Source organism: Artemia sp. Qi Xiang Cuo, chromosome 4 (assembly GCF_049724085.1).
Source record: "Artemia sp. Qi Xiang Cuo chromosome 4, ASM4972408v1, whole genome shotgun sequence".
NCBI classification, from domain to species: Eukaryota; Metazoa; Arthropoda; class Branchiopoda; order Anostraca; family Artemiidae; genus Artemia; species Artemia sp. Qi Xiang Cuo.
The window spans coordinates 67,818,312-67,836,009 of record NC_142797.1 but is presented as its reverse complement, the minus strand read 5'-3'; the positions used below and the strand labels follow the sequence as shown (position 1 = coordinate 67,836,009).

The 17,698-nt window shown below is 37.8% G+C and overlaps 1 long non-coding RNA gene across 1 annotated transcript in view; it reads right to left on the bottom strand.

Moving 5' to 3' along the window:
* Positions 1-30: 30 nt before the first annotated feature.
* The window catches only part of LOC148953352 (uncharacterized), a 47,341-nt gene continuing 29,673 nt past the window's right edge, over positions 31-17,698 (bottom strand). Inside the window, exon 2 of the long non-coding RNA XR_016141632.1 lies at positions 31-1,840. This is a non-coding gene — a long non-coding RNA (uncharacterized LOC148953352). The remainder of the gene's footprint in view (positions 1,841-17,698) is intronic.

The following is a 17,698-nucleotide window of genomic DNA, read 5'->3' as shown; positions in this document are numbered from 1 at the left end:
TTTATGGTTAGGATGTTCATTGATAATTTTGACAATATATAATGAAAATAATAATAAAATAAACTGATATGGAACGATTAAGCTTACCGCCCTGATCCAGTCCCGGTCACAAAAAAACTGCCTTCACTGAGAATTGATTCAAAACTGACTCAATCCTTCGAGGTCTTCATTCAATTTCGCATTGAATGAATCCTTCGAGGTTTTCATATAACTTCAAAGCCGACAATTCTTCTCCTGTAGGATTTCATGACCTGAACCTACATCATTACATACCTCCCCCCTTATCGAAGGCTCGCCCACGAGCCTCCAAAGTCAGAACCATGGTCCAGAGCCATTTTTTTTTTGAAAAGGAAAAAAAAATGGTTATCTCCCAGCCATAGATAGCGTCGCAAAATGGTCCAACAACTGACTAATTAGCCACTCATCCAACCCATAATGTTTAAACGCAAGGGATTACTAACTCCCAAAATAGCAAACAAGGTGAACCCAAGGTGACCAAGGAGGGCTTAATAATTTTTGGACCATCTAACAACCTTATCCGCCTCCAAGGATCAAAATCAGGGTCACACAAAAAAAAAATAATTGAAAATTTACATTAATTAGTATTTAAAATTGCAAAAATTTATTCTTAGGGTGGATGCCAAGGACTTGTCAGGAGAAAATACATACGTCCCGACTGGATGGGGTCACGTCTTTCAAATACAACTTGCTCATTCTTAAATAGCTCTAAACCAAGAAACCAACCACGGAGAACTGCGAGGAACCAACAAAAAGGGATAAGATAAAGGGGATAATACTTTACTTATTGTGCCAAAAAGGAAAAATAATATCCCTAAGAAGGAGAACTGTTGACCACCAAAATCATATAAAAAGAATTACTACTGAGGTCAATCAAGGTGGCAACCTAAATCTAACGACGGACATCAAATAACTTCATCACTTTTGATGGACATTAAACATCAAACTAACTCTACATGGTACGAACATAAGGAGTATACATATAAATACACAACAGATATAACAGTAACACTAAATGATTAACAATATTGGCTTAATGACTGGACTTCTGTACTGGCATAGGGGGGGGGGCTGATGGCTGACGGCTCATTATCTTGCCTTGAGGAACACCAACTGACGGATCAAATTTTTCACTTTACTAAAGAGATTCTATCTACCACCTAGGGTTGTATCTTTCTGGCGGACGCCGATTTCTTTGGGATCGACGGAGGGGCATCGATGGCTCAGCAAGAATTTTACTGGCACCTGAAGAGGGGGTATCGATGAATCATACAGGAATATTGTGAACCTCTGGCACGAGCTGTTGATATAGGGGGACATCGTCGGGGAGGGGATGATCTGCTGCGCTGGTCAAAGGCAGGAAGTAGAGCTGATAAAATGAAAAACCAAAAAGCGATAACGGTATCGACTGGCGTTGATTTGTGGTGTTGAAGAGGTTGGGTTGTCGAACAAAGTGGCTGATAGCCGCAGATTTAACGGGGTAGAATTAGGCGGTGTTGGTTCGTTCAAATGGCTGAGAGTGCTGTGAACGAGCGATGCCGGTAGTTACGTATATTCAGAGCCAATTGATGATGGTTAACATACCCGATTGAAGTCCTACGGTTATTTCAGTGGGACTTGGGGTTCGAGGTTACTCAGTGGTGAATGTCAAGCCCGTAGGGGTAGATGGACCTGCAGATGAAGTAACCATATCATTTGATGCTTGCTCATTCGAGGCGTCCAATTGCAGCTCCTGAGATAGCACTGTCTTTTCTGCCACTAGTGATGGCGCCTCCCCTATGGTGGATTGGTCTGACTCAAGAATAGACTGTAGAGCATCCTCCTGAAAAAGAGAGTTATGTAAAGTTTCTTTTGAGGGATGAAGAATGGCTTTAACATCACTAAAATGGACCTGTTTTGGTTTTACCCGGGGCTGGGGAGTTGGTGCACTTGCAGGGAACTGGTGCCCATTGACAAGACTGGCTATGCAATTATCCACTACTAGGAAGCTCAGTCTGCCAATTTTCGACCGGATCTATCGGGTAATAAGAGCAATCTTCAAGGAGCTGTGAGATAAAGCTCTTGAATTTTGCTAATGGTGCAGACGCGACCAGTTGAGTCTGAGGGGAGATCTCTTCCGGTGCCTGGTGGATTTTATCAGGCTCAAAGATCCAAAAGGACTTCAAATTTGACCAAGCCAGACAGTTATAATGTACCACCTCAGTTTTTGTTCCCGACAGTTGAATTTCATAATTCAAAGCTTCGTTTAACTGCCGGATAATACAATAAGGCCCTTCAAAACGAACCTTTGCAAGTTTATCACCCGGACCAAGAGGTTGTGGTACCTTCAAAAAGACAATATCACCCGGGTTCAATGCTTTAAACCTAGTTGCCTTCACGTCCGCATAACTCTTCTGGTAATCTTTTGACGCAAAAATGCTACTGGAAATTTCTTTACGGGTTTCAATCATTTTTGTCAACATTTGAGATTTATAATTATCCAAAGTGTCATAAAATGGTCTATTTTTAGCAATATTTGGCAGGGAGGAGGATGGGTCTTTCATATACATGGCAAAATAGGGAGTTTCGTAGGTGGTTTCATTATATGCATCATTTAGCCAATAAATTGCAAATGGAAGGTGTCCATGTCCATCCCAGTCATCACGTCCCGAGGACACACAAAGTGCCATAACATATTTAAGGGTTCTATGCATTCTTTCTACTTGTCCATTACACTGGGGGTGGTAAGAGCTTATTTTGAGACGGGTGACACCCAATATTTCGCTAACTTCCTTCACCAGCTTGGACGTAAAATTTGCTCCCTTGTCCGTGAGCAAGGAAGCAGGTGCTCCATGGACAAGGAAGACCCTTTCTATCAAGGCCCAAGCAACTTTTTTGGCCTTCTGATCCAGCAGAGCTACTCCAAACAAGAACTTTGTAAAATGACAACATACCGTAAGAATGACTGAGTTCCCATTTCTATTCCTAGGAAGTGGACCAACAACATCTGATGACAAAAACTCCATTGGGCTACCAGGAATGGGGACTTTACCAAGGCGTGCCACTGGGGCCCTATTGGGGGTCTTACGTCTTAAACAATCAAGATAGGAGGAAATATACTGCTTCGTTCGATTATACATCTTTGGGAACCAGACAGTGGATTTAGTTTCGTGGAACATCTTTGATATTCCAAAATGTTTTCTCGATTTGTGAAAAATATCCAAAACCTAAATTACTTAACTCTCGGATACTCGGATACGAAACAGAAATGTCATCACGATATGAAGCTGACGAAGATAAAAGGAAACAAACAAGTCCATCCTCTAAGCAAAAGGATCCTATACTTTTTTCAAAAATACAATTCTCGAGGGAGTGGCACATCTTCACATAACCTCAGAAACACACACTTACATAAAGGGTCTATTTTTTGTTCTTTTAACAGATCAGCCAAATTTAATGCGGGTGAAATATCCAAAGCATGAACTAATTTCACTATACTGGATAATCCTTTACCTTCTGGGATTTGTCCAACCAGTCTAGAAAGTGCATCCACAAACATCTCCTTTCCTGGCTTATATTTGACCGAAGACGTAAATTCCGGAAGGGCAAGGCAGATTTTTGTTAGCTTCCCCGCGGTAATATCCTTAAAAAGTAATGCTTTTAAGGGTTGGTGGTCTGTTCTTGCCACAAACGCTTTTGGTTGCAAGTAATACCTGAATTTTCGGACGTACTCCCACAATGCTAATGCTTCTGTTGTCGTAGCAGAATACCGCCGTTTTACAGGACTTAGTACACGACTAACATATGCAATCGGGTACTCCAAACCATCTTGTACCTGAGAGAGACAAGCACTAATCGAAAAACAAGACAGATCAGTCGTAAAAATGAATTTGTCATTTTCAAAGTCGGGGTATGCCAAAAGAGGCTCAGATATAAGCAGAGACCTGAGTTTCTCAAAGGCTTCAGTTTGGGATGTCTCAAACACAAAAGACCTTCCCCTTTCTCGTCAAATCAGACAATGGCTTTGATATTTTAGTGAAATCTCGAATAAATTTCCTAAAGTAACTCAATAAAGCTACACTAGACCTCAACTCCGAAATATTTCACGGATAACGTAGCTCACGAACAGCTTGGACCTTATAAGGGACGCAATCCATCCGAGGACACAATATGACCTAAAAAGGTAAGTGAAGACACGAAAAATTCACACTTCTTTGGCTCGAGCTTAAGAGTGTTTTCTCGGAACCTCATAAAAACTTGGCGAAGGATCTCAAAATGGGAATCATAGTCGACGGTTACAGTCCCACAATCATCTAGAAGAACAAAAACATGCTTCCCTAAGATATATCGAAGGGCAGATTCAATTATCCTTTCGCATGATGTGGGCGCGTTTGACAACCCAAATCCCATTCTAGTGTACTCAAGTAATCCAAATGGGGTCGTGATTGTGGTCTTTTCGCGATCTTCTAGCTTCACTCCAATTTGCAGGAAACCTTGAACCAAGTTCATCTTCGAGAAAACTTTGAAACCCCTCAGCTTATCAAGAATGTCGTCAATCCTTGGTAAGGCGTAACTGTCAAATTTTGTAAGGGAGTTCAGCTTTCTGTAATCCTTTACTAGCCTGAATGTACCGTCTTCATTTTTAACTAGGGGTACTGGGGATGACCAAGGCTTGAGGACTCCCGTAACTCGCTTTGTCGTAACAGGTCTTCAATCCTTTCCCTCAGTTTTGGAACCATATAAGGGGGGACCTCGTAGGGGCACTGGCGTATAGGGGGATGATTACCAGTGTTGATTCGGTGTGTAATACCTCGGTAGTGACCTAAGTCGTCGTCGCTACCTGCAAAGATGTCATGGAATTCCCAGAGAAGATTGTCTAAAGTAGAATGGATGGGAAGCTCCCAATGGTTCATTTTGAAACAGGCCAAAAATTTATCCCTCGATATATCATTCCAGCCTATCTGTACGGAACCTATCTGCTGGAAGGGGCCTTCCGCAGAAAAAAACAACTGATTTACCACCTCATGGACAAACCCTGGATCTGGATCTAATTCGCATGACAGTAGATGCAATCGTGATTTCCTAGCACGAACCGGAAAATCCGAGCAGTTATCCAGCCAAAGCCTAGCCTTTCCATCTCTAACCTCAAGTATTTGGGACGGAACCGCAACTTTTACATTTGAGAACGCTAGACCCTGCTCGATTAATAGCCTTTGACCCGTTTTGATCTCAGTACCTCTAACTAAACACTCCGTTGACCGAAAATTCCCCGGCTTCATCTTGTGGCAAAATGTCGGCCCCAATACAAGGCCAGCTTTAACATCCATTGAAAAACAAGCAAACACCACAGGAATTTTAGGATTTACAGGTCTTTGAGCATGTGAGCAGGTACTCTTCAATCAAATTATATTTGTAGTTGGATCATAAAGGACACAAACCTCCTGATTGAAGGGACGTTCAATCAAAAGCGGGTAACTCAAATTTGGCAACAACAGATACGAGTCAGTAAAACTACTGCCCAAAATGGAAAGTTTCGGCACTGCTCCTCCTTTGATACGCAGGGCGCCCGATAACGTGCGAGCTCCTGTATATTGCACATTTCTCGATATAACACACTCTTACGGCAAACTAACAAAGGTGGCTTCACTGATAATATTACACCCCACCCCTGTATCGTAGAGAGCAGCACCTCCACTCCACAAAAATTTACACTTGCAAAAGACAATGAAAACTTGTGAGCTATTGAACAAACCATACACTGACGCAGTTCTTCACTTACAGGTATTGCCCTGAGTTCTGAAGACACGGAGACAGGTTTGACAGGCTCTTGGTCCTGCGTCCCACCTCAATCTGACGGTGACCCGACTCTTTTTCTTGATCAGTATTGGTAGGTGGGAATCCATTCAACCTCTTTGGACAAAACCTCAAAATATGACCCGACTGTCGAAAATGATAACAGATCACTTCTGAGATTGGGCAACGCTCACGTTGAATTGGGGGCCTAATCCCACCCACGGTACGTTGCCTGATTACGGTTTAAAGACCATGGAGCCTGGATGCTATTTACCTGATGGCCTGGCAGCGACTCTAAGTGGAACTCCCGTCGAGTCTAACGTGTCCTAACCTCCCTCAGAAGCTCGACACACTCCTTATTGTTACCGGATTAGCCTTATTGAATTCCTCAAAATATGAAAGTGGAAGTCCTCGCAGAAATTCTTTGACGTATACAGTGAAGACCTTTGGTCTTGACGGATCTGGGCCTGTGAAACCATAACGAAGATCAACAGACTTTTGAACCAGGTGTGCATACTCCTCTGGTTTCATTTGATCCGAGTAATAGACAATTCATTCCGCTGCGAGCCTCAAGTCAGCCTCTCTGCCGGTACAGCATGAAGATAGTGCTGCTTCAAAAGCATGTCATGATTTCTTTTCTTGGCGCGGCAATTGCATAAGCCACATGTTCAAGGGTGACCGCAACCTACTCTCCAAGATAAGCAAATGCTCAGGGAAAGGTCTGATTTCGGCAAGTATCAACCTAGACCTAGCCTGATCCATCCGTGCCAAGAGGTCTGACTCCCCACTAAATGTTAGGATATCCATTGAAGCCCCAAGCCTAAGTCTAACTCGGTTCAAGCTAACTTCTTGATAAAAACCATGGATGCACTTAATTTGGGCACAACCACTGGTCTCTGGGTGGGGAAACGTTGAGGATATCATGAGATCTGGGCGTACAATAGCCATGATTGACGTTCGAAAGCAGGTTCAAATCGTCCAGCCTGTCTATGTGATCTGAAAACCCTGTTTCTCGGCGACTCGACTGCGCAAATAGAACATTTACTCGAGCCTATTAAGGCTTCTGCCACCAGTATCCCTACGACTTTTCTCAAGTAACCTTGCGGGGATCACTCCCAGAATTCCAATTCTCACCACCCGAATCAATTCCTTCAAAAAGAACATTAACTAATGGGACAGCTACACCTAAGTGTTCTTCTTGCATCACAAATCCATCCATAAACGGATTTTGTTTGACGGAAAGGATACCTTGACATCATTTAAAAGTATTCAACTAGAACTTACACAAAAGAAGGAAATGCAACAACAAAACCACAAACTAATTAACCAATAAAGGTGAACTTATGTTAACCTCACTTATTCAACAAAAGCCTATCCCTAGTCCTAAGTCCAGGAAACCACGATACATGTCAACCTTCAAGCACAACTGATGGTCATACCCTATGACCATTTCCTTTACCAAGGGCACACTCAAATATGATGTAATAATCCTAATACTGTAACCCTTAAATCACCATAGACAAATCACTCCATTTTAGATCTAATCGACATTAGGTTATTCCCAAAAAAACATATATCTAAAAATCAAATAATTCAATAATATTAGGTTACAATTTTTTTTACAAATTCTTTAACATTAAGAGAGTCAGTCTGCAGGCTAATTTCTTATTTTCTTCGAAATTGCTAATAATCTTCGATAAAATGACTAATTTTCCAAATAACTCATTATCAAATCCAGCCAAGGCAGACCGAGCTTCCTAGTAGTGGATCATTGCATGGCCATTCTTGTCAATGTGCACCAGCTCCCAGCTCCCTGTAAGTGCACCAACTCCCCAGCCCCGGGTAAAGCCAAAACAGGTCCATTTAAGTGATGTTCCGACCATCCCACTTCTGACACCAATAAAATGGGTTGGTTTCTCCAACCATGATTTCGAGCATGAGATTCGAGATTGATGCCTCACAACCCCGTAATTCTTACTCACTTACCCTAATTCAGAAGGCTACCATATTAAAGTGGCTCATGGCCTGAACAGACCAGGGACGGCCAAACGCCTATCTAGCCCTTTATACTCATTATTCGCTCAACAAAGTTAACGGGCAAACCACTAATTTGTTGTTAGGATGGTGTTTGACAGTTTTGACAATATATAATGAAAATACTAATAAAATAAATTGATATGGAACGATACAGCGTACCGCCATTATCCAGTCCCAGTCACCAAACAACTACCTTCACTGAGATTCGATTCAAAACTGAGTCAGTCCTTTGAGGTCTTCATACAATTTCACATTGAATGAATCCTTCGAGGTTCTCATATAATTTAAGAGCTGACAATTTTTCTCCTGTAGGATTTCATGACCTAAATATACTTCATTACAGTTGCACACTACTACTACTACTACTACCACAACTTCTACTAATACTACTATTACTGTCATTGCTACTACTGCTACTACAACTACTGCTTCTGTATCGGCTACTACCAGGGCTGAGGATATTGAAGTGAAAATTCGAGAACATCTTGAGGGTAAAGTTGAAATAGATTAAAACATACTATGCACTAGTTCATTCTTCTGATAGCATTTTGGTAGTACGACTTGGTCACCTTGTAGTTACAAATGTAGTAATTAAATTTTTTTTTATCTAAGCTTTAATTCTGTTTAGGGTAGTTTTCTATGTCAGATTTGATAAAAAAAACTTTTGCTTTCCATTAGTTTTAAGATTTTTCTGTCTTCATTAAAACAAGAAAAAACGGGTTAAAAACATGGCCGTCTGAACAGATTTTTACCTGAAAGTACTTGCTGTGGTTATATGAAATTTTCATTGGCCATTTTTCGTTACCTAAAAAAATCCTTCTGAGAATTTTGCGGAAAAGGGGGTGTTTTTGTTTAGTGAAAATCATTTATTTAGTTTTAATATCATACATGTTCTCTTGCAAGGTGCTGCGATCAATTGCTCTTCAGCATTAAACCCCTGGAAGATAGAAATATTCTGGCAGGGAAAACGAACGAGTTGGAGGGGGGGGGGGTTCTTCAATACTCTAATAATATGATCAAAATTCCACATTTTTGCAGATGGGAGCTTGAAACTTCTACAAAAGGGTTTTTGGATACGCTGAATCTGCTGATGTGATTATCATTAAGATCCTTCGATTTTTAGGGGGTGTTTTCCCCTTTTTTGAAAATAAAGCAAATTTTCTCATGTGCGTAGCTTTTGATGGGTAACACTAAACTTAATGAATTTTGTATATTTGGAGCCAGCATAACAAGCGAATTCTTTTGATATCTCTACTGATATCCAATTTCGTTTTTTTTTAGTTTCGATTACTATTGAGCCATGTTACTCCTTACTAACAGTTCATTATCAAGAACTGTTTGATTGAAAAAAAGATTGGTAAAAAGAAAGACATCAAAATGCAAGTTTAGACTTTCAGTTTCTAAGAGTCTCAGTTACTACTGAGCCGAGTTTCACACCTCCTTAATTCATATTTTAATGCTTTCTTCACTTTCCTTATATTTCTTCTATTTTCATATGATCTTATGCTCAAATAATTCTTCTGAAAGCCCCTCTTTTTCTCTATTAGACATAAAGCATTTTCATTAATATTCCTAGCTGCGTTTCTAACTTTCTTCACTAAGACACAATCAGTGACTTTCTTTTTAAACATGATAATAAAAACAAATATATTAATATAATACAATATTATAGAATAATAAAATAATAATACAAATCTATTTATCTGGTTTTTGGGTCATAGCCACAACTTGAAAATCAATTGATTGAGGCAAAATTAATTGATCAAGATGATTTCCAAATTTTAATGACATTCTGAAAATTTGTTTCAAGTCTGTTATACAGATTTACTACTTAAATAGCCTACTTTTTAAATTTATGAAGCGATGCTCTAGATTCATATTGGGAATTTTCTGCAAAACTTAAATATGGTAACACGTAAAAAGATTGGTAAAAAGAAGGAGCGATAATTAAGTATCAACCGAGACGATTGTTCTCTTTACCTCATTTGACAAAACTGCATCTTCATATACAAGTGTTTTTTTTTCTTGTAAGGAGAGTACCCCAGGGAAGCAGGCAGCAGAGTCACTCAAATATCATATTGTAGCCAATATGACATAAAATTATTTACGGGCATGAAGTTCTTGCCGGGTATTACATTTTATATTGAATATTATGTTTTGTTACTAGCAAAAAGCATGTAGATATTTCAATTTAGTTTCTAATGAGCCCTTAAATAGCTTTCTACGATGTTTCAGTTTGAAAAAAGAAACATAACCAAATCCTTGTTATTCAAGATGAGGCGGGAGGGGCTATAGGTTTCCGGTTTGAGGTATCGACAATTGCGACTTCTATGGTATACTTTTTGTTGTGGTCTGAGACCATTTTTGAGGCGTTTCAAAGAATCCTTCAAGATTCCAATGAATTTGTTTTCAAAATTCCTTTTTACTGTTAGGACTTTCTCGAAATGATAGTCATCATTCTTGAATCAGCTACAAATGGCAACTTTTCTCAATAGACAGCGTTTCTTAACGAGTTTTTAAATTTTTGTTTACTATGGGCTGTGGATAGTTCTATACTACTTTACAGCTATCACTGCAACCATAATAAGCCTAATTTTATCTGAAGCTGGTCAAATAAGGACTCAATTTGGCAAAGGGCATTTGTCCCAAGATTTATCTTTTTCCCCTAGATTTTGAATAATGCCTGTTTTGGGAATTTTAATCAGAAATTAATCTATTTAAGATTTACTATTGAAAAAAAAAATTTGAAAAAACAATAAAATCCCTTCCCCCTAGATTACAAAAGCCTACTTTGCCCTTTCTATACATTCCTGAATTATTGCCCTTGTGAGTAGATCGACCTATGTCCGCTAGATCAAACTTGGTCAGATAAAGCGATGTTTCTGTTTGTCCTTGATGTTAAGAGAATGCCTAAATATCTACCAATGATTGGAAAACAAAATAAACAGAAACCAAAATATAAATAAAAAAATGACGATAGTTTCTTGAAGCGAGCAAGCAAGCACAGGCTCTCTTACTAAAATGGATCCTTCTTTTCTCAATTTTATTACAAGCCCTTGAGAAGACCATAAACGCGCTCTAAACATGGCTTAAAAGACCATAAAATAGACAATAAAAGTAATAACGAGAAAAGAGAACGATAACGTAGAAAATTCTTTTTTCAATTTTTTGCCAATAACCACATTTTCTTTTTAATCTCGCGGTGTCATGCTTAGCCAGTATTGTCTCAAAAATCATTTACGACAATATATGTTTCGAAAAGTTTTTTTCAACGGTTGTTTGAAAAAAACCTAAAATAGCAAAAACTTCGAGAGATAACTAGTTCCTTAGACAAGCAAATTTTTATCTTGTTCTCTAGCTCCAAGAGCTCCTACTTTTCTTATCTTTTATGACAAACACTTGAAAGGACATAAATAAATCATTCAGGAAAATAGCATTTTACTTCATCATTGTATAAGGATAACAGCTGACATATTCTCATTATTAAGGCTTGGGATGGTGTAAATTTTAAATTACGAGCCACAGTGGTTATTTAAATACTTTCTTACATCATTTAGAAACCTTAACTAGAAGACGAATGATAAATATTATATGTCATGTCAAATGAGCAAAGAATTGAGTTTCCAACATTTTCCTGTAGTGTTTGTCCAGCCACTGGAAACACAATCACGCATGGAAACAGTTTTTTTTTTTTTTTTTTTTTTTTTTTTTTTTTTTTTTTCTTCTTCTTCGCCAAGTAATTACCTCTTAAACATAATATGATACTGGGACAAAATGCAAAAAAAGTTAATCAAGATATAACTGATTCGCAGGCTGAATCGATTTGAAAACTCACACTTCAAAAAATCCAAAAGCTCACATAGGCTAAAACAAAAAGAAGTTACTTTTTTTTATTCTTACCTCCTCCCAAGCTTCCTTTTTAGTTTGGCATCCTTTCAATTCTCCCGTAAATTATTCTTGTTGTTAATTTCATATGTTTTCCTTATAGAAATTTAATCTAGCTATATAAAGCGTCACGAACACAGACAAATTCCTACATTTTATATTTAAAAAAATTGCGTAAAACATGAAATGATTTACAGTTGTAATGCATTTTTCGTTAAAAATCCTGGAAACTATCCTACTAAGATAAGAACCAAGATATAATTTAAAACAAATTTTGAAGAAGATAATAAACCCTAACAAATGCAATTTCTTTGGTTTAGATCAATTATTTACAGTATGCTAAATTTTCAAATAATTTTGATGGAATGATTTTGATTAATAATTTTAAATAATTTTTTGAGTGGGAGTAATTATCATCTTCTACTCAGACATTCTTCCTAGTAAAAAGACATTTAAATGTAATTACTTTCTTGCTGTTAGACTGATTTGATTTTTAATGTCTTCCCTGTTCAAACTTTTTAATTTTGGCCTGGCTCGTCCTTCTCTTTGCTGGTTTTGCCCTTGCCCATCATTTTGTTAATTATCTTTGTTTTTAATATTTATTTTTTATTTTGCCAGTTGTCTAAAAAAATCTTGTATTTCGTGAAACAAAAATCTTGTGTTTCAAAATTTAAAATACTGTCACGGAAAATAAAAGCTTATTCTAAAGTGCTTAAATTCAAACAACTGTGACACATATAAATTAAAAAATAGGCCCTTTCGTCCCTAAAAGAATTTTATTTAAAGAAAATACTTTTAATTACATTGTTCTTGCGTAAGTCCATTAACTAACAAATCATTTAAGCCAAAAAGATACACTTTCAAACCGTCTGTTGTAACGTAAGACAAGTAAGGAGCGACCCGTGCTATAATAACCAAAACTTAAGAAAAAAAAAACAAATTTTGATAAAAAAAAAAAAAATATAGATCAAAAGAATCGGATTTTTTTTGGGGATACGAAATATACAATTTTCATAATTTTAAAATTAACTAAACAATGTTGCGAGCCTGATAAAATATGTCCAATTTTATAAAAGGAGTAAAAAGCCACGAATATCAGAGAGCATACCAGAGAACTTTGTACCGGACGTTTGAAGCCAACATTGTCAAAGATTAAGAATTGTGTAGAATGATGATGAAAGACGCGTTTTTTTTTTTTTTTTTTTTTTTTTTTTTTTTTATGGGGTGACTCAATCAAGCCAATGGTTCGATAACAGAGAAAGGGTTAATTTGAGAGGTAATTGAAAGTTCTAATGTAATAAAAAGGATGCTGTCGGAGCAGAGTGACGTTTTCTACTGTTTTGTGGTGTAAACAGTAATTTTGGCCTAAAGTGGGCAAAACGGCTTTCGGGTGTAGGTCCTTAAACAGGCAATCTTTCTACAATCATTGAAAAACTTACTTGTTTAGCATCCAACTCTAAAAAACATAAAACCACGTAGTGATACTTTCCTTGCTGAGGATTTACGTAATTCATACAAAATTAACGGTTAATATAGAAATTTATTTCCCGGACATATTTTACTGAGTTAATTCACTTGAGTCTCGGAACTAATTTTTTTTTTATAGCTTCTGAAATCTGCAGGATTGTCAATTCCTGCTAGTCTTTCCCTGGTGCTTTTTCGTAAATAGAGTAAGCAGTCGCACTTGACCCTGAACCGCAGTCAACTGATGAAATCTACATTGCCCTACTGAAGAATGAGGAACATTAGAAACATCGAAAGAAACATAATCAGAGGCATTGCCTCTATAGCGTTGCCTCTGATTATGTTTAAAATATGAAAGACCCCTTCCAAAATATGGAAGGGGTCGACGAATAAACTTCAAAGGGGGCTCATTCGATTGGAAATTGAAAGTTGTGGTGCCCTTTTTAAGGGTCAAAAGTGATTAGAAGGCAACTAACACCCCTTCCACGCCCAACAGTTCCCAAAACACATCCAATAAAAACTTTGAGATAGCCATTTTGTTGACCGTAGTTGAAGTCCAGATAGAAATTATGTTTTTGAGGAGGACACTCCCCCACAGCCCTCAGGTCCAGGGTTATAAGTTATGGCCTGGGGGTACATATGGTTTGGACAGGAAGCAATGTAGTAAAAACTTCAAAAAGGATGCATTTAATTGGAATATCAAAGGGCTAGTGCCCTTTTTAGTAGTCGAAAGGTATTGGAGGGTAACTAACCCCTCTCTGACGCCCACTTTTTCCCCAAAAACATCCAATGAAAATTTTGAGTAGGCCATTTTGTTCAACGTAGTTGAAAATTTAGAAAATTGAGTATTTGAGGATAACAACCCCCCACAGACCTCAGGGCAAGGGTTGTAAGTTAGGCCCTGGGGGCATATAAGGTTTTCTTATAGAAAGCTTGGTCGTAGAAACATCAGCAAGGGCTCATTCGATTGGAAATTCAAATGGCTAGTTCTCTTTTTAATAGTCGAAAGTGATTGGAAAGCAACTAACTCTCCTTCCACGCCCACCATTTCCCCAAACACATCCAATTAAAATTTTGATATTGCCAATTTGTTCAACGTAGTTGAAAGTTCTGCAAATTATATGTTTGAGCAGTACACTCCCCCCTTAGGGCAAGGGTTATAAGTTATACCCTGGGGGCTTATATGGTTCTTATGAAAGGAATGCTCGTAAAAATTTCAGAGAGGGCTCATTTGACTGGAAATTGAAAGTTATAGTTCATTTTTTGAGAGTCAAAAGTGATTAAAGGGCAACCAAACCAGCCCCTCCCACACGCCCTTATTTTTTTTTATTTAAAACAAAATAGTTCAAAGACCATATAACGAAAACTCCGGGGTCGACACAGCCCCCCCAGGGCCCGAGGACAAGCGTTGTAAGTTATGCCCTTGGTGAATATATGGTTCTTATTGAAGGGATGCTCGTAAACACTTCAGAGAGGGCTCATTTGATTCGAAATTGAAAATTCTAGTTCAGTTTTTGAGAGTCAAAAAAGATTGGAGGGCAACTAGCCTCCCACGCCCCTTTTCTCCCGAATATATCCGATACAATTTTTTAGATAGCCATTAAGATAAAAATTGCTCGAAAGTCAGATAACAAAATCTCAAGTGTCGTCACAACCCCCCAGAACCCGGGAACGGGCGTTGTAAGTTACGCCCTGGGGCATATATGGTTCTTATGAAAAAGATGCTCGTATAAAGTTCAGAGAGGACTCATTTGATTTGAAATTGAAAGTTCAAGTTCACTTTTTAATAGTCAAAAGAAATCCGAGGGCAGCTAGCCCCCCCTTCCCCCACGTCTTCTTTGTTCAAACCCGTCTGATTAAAAATTTGAGATAGACATTTTGTTAAACATAGTTGAAAGGTCGGATAAGCAAAACTCCGGTGTCAATACAACCCCCCAGGGCCAAGGGGAAGGCATCTAAGTTAGGCCCTAAGAGCATTTATGGTTTTTATGAAAGAGATGCTCGTATTAACTTCATAGAGGGCTCATTTGATTGGAAATTGAAGGTTCCAGTTCACTTTTTAAGAGTCAGGAGAGTTAAGGGTAACTATCCCCCCCCCGCCATTTTTTCCCCAAGCCCATCCGCTACAAATTTTGAGATAGCCAGTTTTTTGAGATAGCAAATTTTGAGATAGCCAGGAAATTGTTCAAAAATTAGATAACAAAACTCCCCCCAGGGCCCGGGAGCCAGGCGTTGTAAGTCTTGCCCCGGGGCCCTATATTGTTCTTCTGGAAGGGATGCTCGTATAAACTTCATAGAGGGCTCATTTGATTGGAAATTGAGAGTTGTAATTCACTTTTTAAGAGTCAAAAGTGATTAGAGGGCAGCTATCCTCCCCTCAAACTCCATTAATTTTTTTCTCAGAGGCACTTTATATAAAAGGGGTCGTCGTGTAAACTTCAAAGGGGGCTCATTTGATTGGAAATCAAGAGTTCTAGTAACCTTTTTAAGAGTTAAAAGTGATCAGAGGGCAACTTGCCCCCCCCCCAAGCCCCTTTCCCCAAATATATCTGATAAAAAATTTGAGGTAGCCATTTTGTTAATAATAGTTGAAAGATCATATAAAAAAAACTCCTTTGCGTATGGTCATTTCGTTAAAAATAGTTCAAAGGTCAGATAAGAAAAACTCCTGTGTCGACAACCCACCCCCAGCGCCAGGGCCCGGGGCAGGCGTTGTAAATAATGCTCTGGGGACATATATAGTTCTTATGGAAGGAATGCTCATTTAAACTTCGGAGAGGGCTCATATGATTGGAAATTTAAAGTTCTCGTTCACTTTTTAGGAGTCGAAAGAGATCGGAGAACAAGAAGCCCCCCTCTCCATGCCCTATTTTCCTAAGCCCCATCCGATAAGAACATTGAGCGAGCCTTTTTTCAAAATCGTTCAACGGTCATATAACAAAAACTCCAGTGTCAACACAACCCCCCAGGGCCCGGAGGTCAGGCATTGTAAGCTATATCCTGGGACCGTATGCGGTTCTATTGAAAGAGATGCTCGTATACACTTTAGAGAGGGTTCATTTGAATAGAAATTAAAAATTGTAGTTCATCTTCTCAGAGTGAAAAAAGATCAAAGGGCAACTAGCCCCTCCCGCCCTCCAGGCCTTTTGGTTCATTGGATGGATAGACCCATCTGATAAAAATTTGAGGCGACCATTTTGTTAAAAAATGGTTCAATCATCAGATGTGAAAACTCCAGGGTCGACACCCCCCTCCCCCTTAGAGCACAGGGGCAGGCGTTGTAAGATATTCTGGGAATATATGCGGTTCTTATAGAAGGGATGCTCGTATAAACTTCAGAGAGGGCTCATTTGATTGAAAATAAAAAATTCTAGTTCACTTTTAAAGCGTCAAAAGAGACCGAAGGTTAATTAGCCCCCCCCCCCCCACACCCTTTTTCCCCAAAACCATCCGATAAAAATTTTGAGATAGATATTTTGTTAAAAATAGTTCAAACATCAGACTCTGAGGTTAACACAAACCCATTTTTTCACTTTTATTTTGTTACTTTGATACCAGTTTTGATACTTTAATGAACATTTGATTTTTTTTTTAAATATTGATTTTGAAATAAGGAAGTTTGAAAAACTGGAAACTTTTTGCAATCAAAAACGAAAAAAAAATAATAAAAAAAAAACTTTCCGAAAAATAAGTTTTTCAAAGAAAAGTAAAGGCCATTTAAACTTAAGCTCAGCAGATACAAATACTTTTTAAAATTAAAACTCAAATCGACCAGAAATTACTATTAAAGAATAAATGAAACCCAAAACGAACAGAAATTAAATAAACAATCATTGCAAAAAAACATCCAACAAGTAATAACATAAACGAATAAATAGATCTTAAAGCGATCAATGCTTAGATTGGATATGAACATCAAGCTTAAAACGCAAAAAAATATTTCCTATTGAAGTATAAATGAAACTTAAAACGAATAGGAATTAAATAAATTATAAATGCAAATAAACATACAATAGATTTTAATGTAAATAAATAAATAAATCTTAAAACGAATGAAACTTAAACTGAATTTGCAAATTAAGCTTGAAACAAACAAAAGTCCCTACAAACATGAGTTTGGGTCTCCTTCCCACACTGGAAAAGTCTAAAACCTACGGGGTCATTGGTGCTTTACTGAAAGCCAATTTTAAGATAAATATTTTCTTTAGTACTTAATATTGAAAATAAACATTAAAATCATAGTAACATTTTGAACTAATGAGCTTTCAGCAATTTATATTTTAAAAATCAAATATTCAGTTTAATTTATTAGCTCTTTTTAAAGTTGTTCACGACGAATTTAGTTTCATTACAAACAAGTGTTTGGATACTGCCTCATTCTGTAACTGTAAATAAAAACCAAAAGCCTACTGAGTCATTGGCGCTTAACTAAAAACGAATTATATTACAAATATTATCTTTTCCAGTTCTTACAGCATTGAAAATAAAAATAAAATTACAGTGAAATAAATTCTTGAACTGA